The sequence below is a fragment of the Triticum aestivum genome, chromosome 2B, assembly GCF_018294505.1.
Source record: "Triticum aestivum cultivar Chinese Spring chromosome 2B, IWGSC CS RefSeq v2.1, whole genome shotgun sequence".
Taxonomy (NCBI): Eukaryota; Viridiplantae; Streptophyta; class Magnoliopsida; order Poales; family Poaceae; genus Triticum; species Triticum aestivum.
The window spans coordinates 755,371,729-755,382,954 of NC_057798.1; positions in this window are offsets into that span (position 1 = coordinate 755,371,729).

Sequence of the window (11,226 nt, forward strand, 5' to 3'; positions counted from 1 at the left end):
GTGCTATTGGAGGCCTCCCTCAACTTCTCCTCTCCCCTTGCTGGATCAAGAAGGAGAGACGTCCCCGGGTTGTACATGTGTTGAACGCGGAGGCACCGTTCTTCGATGCTTAGATCGGATTCGGTCGCGATCTGAATCGCTTCATGAACGACTCCACCGACCGCGTTCTTGTAACGCTTCCGCATTGCGATCTTCAAGGGTATGAAGATGCACTCCCCTCTCTCTCGTTGCTAGTATCTCCATAGATTGATCTTGGTGATGCGTAGAAAATTTTGAATTTCCGCTACGTTCCTCAACAGTGGCATCATGAGCTAGGTCTTTTGCGTAGATTCTATGTACGAGCATAACACAAGTAGTTGTGGGCGTTGATTTTGTTCAATATGCTTATCATTACTAGTCCTATCTTGTTTCGACGGTATTGTGGGATGAAGCGGTCCGGACCGACCTTACACGTACACTTACGTGAGACAGGTTCCACCGACTAACATGCACTTATTGCATAAGGTGGCTAGCGGGTGCCAGTCTCTCCCACTTTAGTCGGATAGGATTCGATGAAAAGGGTCCTTATGAAGGGTAAATAGCAATTGGCATATCACGTTGTGGTTTTGGCGTAGGTAAGAAACGTTCTTACTAGAAACCTATAGCAGCCACATAAAAAAACTTGCAACAACAATTAGAGGACGTCTAACTTGTTTTTGCAGCATATGTCGTGTGATGTGATATGGCCAAGAAGGATGTGATGAATGAAATATATGTGATGTATGAGATTGATCATATTCTTGTAATAGGAATCACGACTTGCATGTCAATGAGTATGACAACCGGCAAGAGCCATAGGAGTTGTCTTTATTTATTGTATGACCTGCGTGTCAATGAATGACGCCATGTAATTACTTTACTTCATTGCTAAACCGTTAGCCATAGTAGTAGAAGTAATAGTTGGCGAGACAACTTCATGGAGACACGATGATGGAGATCATGGTGTCATGTCGGTGACGATGATGATCATGGAGCCACGAAGATGGAGATCAAAAGGAGCAAAATGATATTGGCCATATCATGTCACTATTTGATTGCATGTGATGTTTATCATGTTTATGCATCTTATTTGCTTAGAACGACAGTAGTAAATAAGATGATCCCTCATAATAATTTCAAGAAAGTGTTCCCCCTGACTGTGCACCGTTGCGAAAGTTCATTGTTTCGAAGCACCACGTGATGATCGGGTGTGATAGATTCTAACGTTCACATACAACGGGTGTAAGCCAGATTTACACACGCGAAACACTTAGGTTGACTTGACGAGCCTAGCATGTACAGACATGGCCTCTGAACACAAGAGACCGAAAGGTCGAACATGAGTCGTATAGTGGATACGATCAACATGAAGATGTTCACCGATGATGACTAGTCCATCTCACATGATGATGGGACACGGCCTAGTTGACTCGGATCATGTATCACTTAGATGACTAGAGGGATGTCTATCTGAGTGGGAGTTCATAAGATGAACTTGATTATCCTGAACATAGTTAAAAGGTTTTTGCAAATTATGTCCTAGCTCACGCTTTAGTTCTACTATTTTAGATATGTTCCTAGAGAAAATTTAGTTGAAAGTTAATAGTAGCAATTATGCGGACTGGGTCCGTAAACTGAGGATTGTCCTCATTGCTGCGTAGAAGGCTTATGTCCTTAATGCACCGCTCGGTGTGCTGAACCCCGAACGTCATCTGTGGATGTTGCGAACATCTGACATACACGTTTTGATAACTACGTGATAGTTCAGTAATGTTAAACGGTTTAGAATTGAGGCACCGAAGACGATTTTGAAACGTCGCGGAACATACGAGATGTTCCGAGGGCTGAAATTGGATTTCAGGCTCGTGCCCACGTCAAGAGGTATAAGACCTCCGACGAGTTTCTTAGCCTACAAACTAAGGGAGAAAAGCTCAGTCGTTGAGCTTGTACTCAGATTGTCTGGGTACAACAATCACTTGAATCAAGTGGGAATTAATCTTTCAGATGAGATAGTGATGTTTCTCCAAAGTCATTGCCACCAAGCTACTAGATCTTCGTGATGAACTATAACATATCAGGGATAAATATGATGATCCTTGAGCTGTTCGCGATGTTTGACACCACGAAAGTAGAAATCAAGAAGGAGCATCAATTGTTGATGGTTAGTGAAACCACTAGTTTCAAGAAGGGCAAGGGCAAGAAGGGATACTTCATGAAGTGGCAAATCAGTTGCTGCTCTAGTGAGGAAACCCAAGGTTGAAACCAAGCCCGAGACTAAGTGCTTCTGTAATGAGGGAAACAGTCACTGAAGCAAAACTACCCTAGATACTTGGTAGATGAGAAGGCTAGCAAGGTCGATAGAAGTATATTGGATATACATTATGTTAATGTGTACTTTACTAGTACTCCTAGTAGCACCAGGGTATTAGATACCAGTTCAGTTGCTAAGTGTTAGTAACTCGAAATAAAAGCTGTGGAATAAACGAAGACTAGCTAAAGGTGGGATGACGATATGTGTTGGAAGTGTTTCCAAGCTTGATGTGATCAAGCATCGCATACTCCCTCTACCATCGAGATTGGTGTTAAACCTAAATAATTGTTATTTGGTGTTTGCGTTGAGCATAGACATGATTGGATTATGTCTATCGCAACACAGTTGTTCATTTAAGGAGAATAATGGTTACTCTATTTATTTGAATAATACCTTCAATGGTCTTGCACCTAAAATGAATGATTTATTGAATCTCGATCGTAGTGATACACATGTTCATGCCAAAAGATATAAGATAGTGATGATAGTACCACATACTTGTGGCACTGCCATTTGAGTCATATTGGTATAAAATGCATGAAGAAGCTCCAAGTTGATGGATCTTTGGACTCACTCGGTTTTGAAAAGATTGAGACATGCGAACCATGTCTATTGGTGTATACGCATGAAGAAACTCCATGCATATGGATCGTTTGGACTCACTTGATTTTGAATCACTTGAGACATGCAAATCATACCACATGAGCAAGATGACTGAAAAGCCTCGGTTTCAGTAAGATGGAATAAGAAAGCAACTTGTTGGAAGTAATACATTTTGATGTGTGCAGTCTAATGAGTGTTGAGGCACGTAGTGGATATCGTTATGGTGTTACTTCACAGATGATTTGAGTAGATTCTGAGCATGTTTACTTGATGAAACAAAAATCTGAATTATTGAAAGGTTCAAGTAATTTCAGAGTGAAGTTGAAGATCGTCGTGACAAGAGGATAAAATATCTGAGTTACGAGTTTGGCACGCAATTAAGACATTGTGGAAATTGTTTCACAATTAATGCCGCCTGGAACACCATAGTGTGATGGTGTGTCCGAACATCATAGTTGCACCCTATTGGATATGGTGCGTACCATGATGTCTCTTATCAAATTACCACTATCGTTTTATAGGTTAGGCATTAGAGACAACCGCATTCACTTTAAATAGGGTACCACGCAATTCTGTTGAGACGACACCATATGAAGTATGGTTTGGAGAAACCTAAGTTGTCGGTTCAGTTTGGGGCTGCGACGCTTATGTGAAAAAGTTTCAGGCTGATAAGCTCGAACCCAAAGCAGATAAATGCATCTTCATAGGACACCCAAAATAGTTGGGTACACCTCCAGTCTCAGTTCCGGAAGCAAAAGGGATTGTTTCTAGAATCAGGTTCTTTCTCTAGGAAAAGTTTCTCTCGAAAGAATTGATTGGGAGGATGGTGGAGACTTGATAAGGTTATTGAACCGTCACTTCAACTAGTGTGTAGCAGGGCACTGGAAGTTGTTCCTGTGGCGCCTACACCAATTGAAGTAGACGCTTATTATAGTGATCATGAAGCTTCAGATCAAGTCACTACCGTACCTCGTAGGGTGACAAGGATGCGTACTACTTCAGAGTGGTACAGTAATTCTGTCTTGTAGGTCATGTTGCTAGACAACAATGAACCTACGAGCTATGGAGAAGCAATGGTGGGCCCGGATTCCGACAAATGGCTAGAGGCCATAAAATCCGAGAGAGGATCCATGTATGAAAACAAAGTGTAGACTTTGGAAGAACTACTCGATGATCGTAAGGCTGTTGAGAACAGATGGATTTTAAAAGGAAGATGGACAATGATGGTAAGTGTCACCATTAAGAAAGCTCGACTTGTCGCTAAGATGTTTTCCGACAAGTTCAAGGAGTTGACTACGATGAGACTTTCTCACTCGTAGCGATGCTAAGAGTCTGTTGGAATTACATTAGCAGTTACTGCATTATTTATGAAATCTTGCATATAGGATTTAAAACATTGTTTCCTCGACGATTTTCTTGAGGAAAGGTTGTATGTGATACAACCAGAAGGTTTTGTCAATCCTGAAAGATGCTAACAAGTATGCAAAGCTCCAGCAATCCTTCTAAGGATTGGAGTAAGCATCTCGGAATTGGAATATACACTTTGATGAAGATGATCAAAGTTTTTGGGTTTATACAAAGTTTATGAGAAACTTGTATTTCCAAAGAAGTGAGTGGGAGCACTATAGAATTTCTGATGAGTATATGTTGTTGACATATTGTTGATCAGAAATGATGCAGAGTTTCTAGAAAGCATATAGGGTTATTTGAAAAGTGTTTTTCAATGGAAAACCTGGATTAAGCTACTAGAACATTCAGCATCAAGATCTATAAGGATAGATCAAAATCGCTTAATAGTACTTTCAAATGAATACACATCGTGACAAGATTTTGAAGGAGTTCAAAATAGATCGACAAAGAAGGAGTTCTTGGGTGTGTTATAAGGTGTGAGTATTGAGTAAGACTCAAGACCTAACCACGGCAGAAAAGAGAGAAAGGACGAAGGTCGTCCCCTGTGCTTTAGACGTAGGTTCTACAGTATGCTATGCTGTGTACCACACCTAAAGTGTGCCTTGCCATGAGTCAGTCAAGGGGTACAAGTGTGATCCAGGAATGGATCACAGGACAACGGTCAAGGTTATCCTTAGTAGCTAGTGGACTAAGGAATTTTCTCGATTATGGAGGTGGTAAAAGAGTTCGTCGTAAAGGGTTACGCCGATGCACTTTGACACTAATCTGGATGACTCTGAGTAGTAGACCGGATTTGTATAGTAGAGCAGTTATTTGGAATAGTTCCAAATAGCACGTGGTAGCTGCATCTAGGAGATGACACAGAGATTTGTAAAGCACACACAGATCTGAAAGATTCAGACCCATTGACTAATAACCTCTCTCACAAGCGAGATATGATCAAACCCAATGGGTGTTGGATTCATTACAATCACATAGTGATGTGAACTAGATTATTGACTCTAGTGCAAGTGGGAGACTATTGGAAATATGCCCTAGAGGCAATAATAAAATGGTTATTATTATACTTCCTTGTTCATGATAATTGTCTATTGTTCATGTTATAATTGTATTAACTAGAAACCGTAATACATGTGTGAATACATAGACCACAACATGTCCCTAGTGAGCCTCTAGTTGACTAGCTCGTTGATCAATAGATGGTTATGGTTTCCTGACCATGGACATTGGATGTCATTGATAACGGGATCACATCATTAGGAGAATGATGTGATGGACAAGACCCAATCCTAAGCATAGCACAAGATCGTGTAGTTTGTTTGCTAAAGCTTTTCTAATGTCAAATATCATTTCCTTAGACCATGAGATTGTGTAACTCCCTGATACCGTAGGAGTGCTTTGTGTGTACCAAACGTCACAACGCAACTGGGTGGCTATAAAGGTGCACTACAGGTATCTCCGAAAGTGTCTGTTGAGTTGGCACGAATCGAGACTGGGATTTGTCACTCCGTATGACGGAGAGGTATCTCTGGGCCCACTCGGTAATGCATCATCATAATGAGCTCAATGTGACTAAGTAGTTAGTCACGGGATCATGCATTATGGAACGAGTAAAGTGACTTGCCGGTAACGAGATTGAACGAGGTATTGGGATACCGACGATCGAATCTCGGGCAAGTAACATACTGATTGACAAAGGGAATTGTATACGGGATTGATTGAATCCCCGACATCGTGGTTCATCCGATGAGATCATCGTGGAAAATGTGGGAGCCAACATGGGTATCCAGATCCCGTTGTTGGTTATTGGCCGGAGAACGTCCCGGTCATGTCTACATGATTCCCGAACCCGTAGGGTCTACACACTTAAGGTTCGGTGACGCTAGAGTTGTTATGGGAAATAGTATGTGGTTACCAAATGTTGTTCGGAGTCCCGGATGAGATCCCGGACGTCACGAGGAGTTCTGGAATGGTCCGGAGGTGAAGATTTATATATGGGAAGTCCAGTTTCAGTCACCGGAATGGTTTCGGGGGTTATCAGTATTGTACCAGGACCACCAAAAGGTGTCCGGGGGTCCACCGGGTGGGGCCACCTGCCCCGGGGGACTTAATGGGCTGAACATGGGAGGGAACCAGCCCCTATTGGGCTGTTGCGCCCCTCCCCAAGGGCCCAAGGCGCCTAGGGTTGGAAACCCTAGGGGAGGGGGCGCCTCCACCTTGCTTGGGGGGCAAGTCTCCCCCTCCTGGCCGCCCCCCCCCCTCTAGATGGGATCTAGAGGGGCCGGCCCCCTCTCCCCTTCACCCTATAAATAGAGGGGGGTGGGAGGGCTGCAGCACCCTTGTTTTTGGCGCAGCCCCTCCCTCCTCCAACTCTTCCTCCTACTCCGTAGTGCTTGGCGAAGCCTTGGTGGAGAGCCACGAGCTCCACCAACACCACGCCGTCGTGTTGTCAAAGTTCTCCCTCAACTTCTCCTCTCCCCTTGCTGGATCAAGAAGGAGGAGACGTCCCCGGGCTGTACGTGTGTTGAACCCGGAGGCATCGTTCTTCGGTGCTTAGATCGGATTCGGCCGCGATCTGAATCACTTCGTGAACGACTCCACCGACCGCGTTCTTGTAACGCTTCCGCATCACGATCTTCAAGGGTATGAAGATGCACTCCCCTCTCTCTCGTTGCTAGTATCTCCATAGATTGATCTTGGTGATACGTAGAAAATTTTGAATTTCTGCTACCACTAGTAGAAAACAGGGCTTTGGTCCAGGCCGGGTTTGCCCATTAGTCCCGGTTCAGTCATGAACCGGGACTAATGTGAGCATTGGTCCTGATTCATGCGGCAAGGGCATTAGTCCCGGTTCAAATGGGACCTTTAGTCCCGGTTGGTGCCACGAACCGGTACTAATGGATGCGATGCCCATTAGTACCGGTTCGTGGCACGAACCGGTACTAAAGGTTAGACTGTCGGTGTCAAAACCGGCCGATCTCGGGTAGGGGGTCCCAAGCAGTGCGTCTTAGGATCAATGGTAACAGGAGGCAGGGGACAATGTTTACCCAGGTTCAGGCCCTCTCGATGGAGGTAAAACCCTACTCCTGCTTGATTAATATTGATGATATGGGTAGTACAAGAGTTAACCACGAGATCAGAGAGGCTAAACCCTAGAAGCTAGCCTATGGTATGATTGTTGTTGTATGTATCGACTAGCCTGGCCTCGGTTTATATAATGCACCCGAAGCCTAGGATAACAAGAGTCCTAGCCGAATATGCCGGTGGGGGAGGAGTCCTTGTCTTGATCGCCAAGTCTTGTGGATTCTTCCTTGTATGCGGCAGCTGTCCGGACTGGCCCATGAGTATACGACCATGGGGGTCCTCGGCCCAATCCAACTGATCGGGAGATGACGCGTTGAGTACCCCCTAGTCTAGGACACCGTCAGTAGCCCCCTGAACCGGTCTTCAAGTTAGGGACGCTCCTCGATTCTTCCGAACTGTTCTTCATCTTCGGTTGCCGGTCTTGAAAACTGGTTCAACAAATCTTCTCATCTTCTATCTTGAGGATCGCCGAAATGCATTCGACGAGTTTACACGCCGGGTATCCGAGGAGCCCCTTTAAGTTTCCGGCCTTTATCAATGCCTTGTTATTTTTATGCCACACCTCGGGTTTGAAGTTGTTCCCGGGCAGTAACGTCCTCTTGCATCCGAGCTCCAACGCCGGACTACATTCGAGGTATCTTTTGCAGCCGAGCACCAATGCCGGACTACTTCCCAGCTCTAACGCCGGACTATGTATCCGAGCTCCAACGCCGGATTGTATCCGAGCTCCAACGCCGGACTATGTATCCGAGCTCCAACGTCGGACTATATCCGAGGTGTCTTAAATCACCTTGGTTCAAAGAGGTTTGAAGGAGTTTAGCCGAGCTTAATGCCGGAAATGCCCTCTATGGAGCCAGCCACTAGCGCCCGAGCTTTATGCCGGACTGCTTCCGAGGTGGTGCACCACCCCGAATGTGGGCCAATTTTTGTCAATATTTTTGATTGGTGCCAGTAGCCCTCAAGGTGGGTATCGGTCTAAAACCCGAGATGCACATGAAGGATGACATAAGACCGCTGATCCCCGTAGCCGCTGAGACTCAGGTTGATTTGCAAAATCGGTCTGAGGATCAAGTCCTAGCTCGGCAGAATACTTCGGGACAAAAAAGCGGCGTGCTCAGTCCTCGAGACTCAGGTTGGGTGCGGCCGACCAACCTGAGGATCAAAATCTCCTCGGAAACTGTATTGCACTTAAAATTTTCTGCATAGAACAGGCAATGCAGTAGCCCCCGAGACACTGGTCGGGTGGCAACACCAGATCAGGGGATCGATGTGCCCCTTTAATATTTGTAAATAATAAGCCCGAAGCCCAGTAGCCCCCGAGCCTTAATGCGGGCACGGGAGGCCGAATTAAGGATCGATATCCATAGTAAAATCACAAATTATGTGTAATGACTCTATGTATCCAAGTACTTTACGTCATTAATGCTCGGATCCGCATTGTACAAAACTTTGTTGACCGACCATCGGCTTCCACCTCCTCGGCCAATAGCCGAGGAGTGTTTGTCCTACTTTATAAAGCCTTTATGAGGGCAAAGATTTACAACAAACAAGGCAATCTGGCCATACGGTTTTATAAACAAAGGTACGCGGAGAGACATGTTATATTACTGTTTAACAGAAGAAATGTCTTCCAAAGAAAATAGGCCCGCTATCGGTTCCTTTATTTGGGTTGTCATGCTAAGCATGATCATGAAACCTCAGCTCCAATGTAAGAGAAAAATATAGAGTATTTAGTTTGGGAGGCCAGTTAATAGCCCCTGGTAGTGTTCGGCGATAGTCGAGGTCAAGCCGTAAACACTTCGGCCATTGTTATGAATGGCCCGCCGTCATCGGATCGCCGACCAGTTTACACTTATTGTGACAGTCAGTTTTCGGCTTTCTCCACTGAGGTGCTTAACCATGTGAGCTGGAAGCACAATCGCAGTGGTTCTCCCTTTGCACACCTAGCCGAACAAAGCGGAACATAGGAGGCAAGCACAGGAGCTGGGCAACCCAACTATTGACCGAAGACACAATTCAAAACCGATGCATATATAGCAATATCTGAGAATGTTTTTGCCGAATCTCTAAAGATGTCCGGCGTTGCACTGTGAGACTTGTGCTGAAAACACGCAAATAGTTTAAAAGTGCCATGGGCTCGAAAAGCCAAAAAACTTATTCAAAAAGGTTAATGTCCGAACTAGATCAAGTGTTCGGTGCCAATCCGAAAATTGGACTTTAGAAAAAAAAGGTGCTTCTGCCGTGCTTTAACATGACACATCCTATCTCAAAACTTCAAGCGGGTCAGCCTACGGCTTCAACCTCCTATCCCGAAGGCGGAGTACTTCTTACTAGGCCAGTTTAGAAAACTAAACTCTAGCGGCTTTGAGAGAGAAATTAGGCTCCCCGGCTAGTGACCGCACACTTGTGTCGAAAAAAGGAGTGATAAATAATAAAAACTTTGCAACGACTAAGAAGAAAAACACTTATGATAAAACAGCTCATATAAATTTAAGAGCCCCCAAGTGACTTGGGTAAAAGAATGATTGCATGTACCGAAGTACTTATATCATATCTATGTTCAACCGAACTTTAAACGCGTCTTAACCGACCGTCGGCTTCTCCCTCTTCGGTCAAGGACCGAAAAGTGTTATGTACTCCATCTGTCGAGAATATCGACGGTGTTTCCAATAACCAGGCAATCAGGCCATAAGGCTGTAACAAACAAAGTGCGCTCAGGGAACTTATGCTATATTACTGCAAAGAGTAAGAAGCATCTTCGAAGAAAATAGTACCCCCACCGATACCTTTATTCGGTGCTCATTGTTATTATGAGACTTGTGCAATAGATTTTTTGTACTCATGAGTTCCGTTGTGTGCCGACCATGATTGAAAACAATAAGAGCGCTAGCTTTCGGCTTCACCCAGTCTGAGGTCCGGCTCGGGTGACCCGATCGTGACAATCGCAGAGGTGCTCCCTTTACTCCCTAGCCGAACATCGGGAACGTAGGGGTAAGCACAGGAGCCAGGCAACCCAGCTTGCAAATCGCTTAAGTCAATATGGTGCATATTGTGGCGTAATACACGAACAAGGAACGAAGCCGTACAAGTATAACCATATGCAAGAGGAAAAAGCTTCATGAAGGAAGCCCCAAGTAAACGGGGTATTTGAATTTGCGCGTCACAAACAAAGTTTGGACAAGGAAATTTTTACAAGCAACTTTTTTCCAAAAAAGTATAATGCTTGGCCGAGCCGAACACAAGTTAAAAATTTAAAAGTTTGAGCATGAAGACAACTTAGCTGGTTAATGTGTTCGGTATTGATGACGCGGTCCGAGCTTGATGCGGGACAAGGTTCCATCCCCGAGCCGGTCCCGAGGTGGCGGAGCAAAGAGCTCGGCACTCCAAAGTGGTGACATAGCACGGTCAATGCAGGACGGCAGGGTGATGCCGAAGTCCCCGGCATGGGGTAATGAAGTGTTGACGAAGCCCCCCGTCCAGCCGAGGTGACGCCAAAGGATATAGTCCGGCTGGATCATTTTCCTGTGCACAAAAATAGTGCAAACCGGAGATAATAGTAATAATAAAATAAAAAATTCATTGCATAACAAATAATTTATGCAAAGTGAGTAATAAAAGAAATATGGCCTGGCGCCGAAGTCAATGTCGATGTAGGGCGGCGGCGTGATGCGGTAAAGGCATGACAAGGCCTGAATTCACAGGTCGGTTCGAGTTCCGGATGCGGCGTTCGCCGGACTATGTACGGAAACTGACCGAACCACCATGCGACCGTCGTTAATGCGGCCACCATTTGATAGACC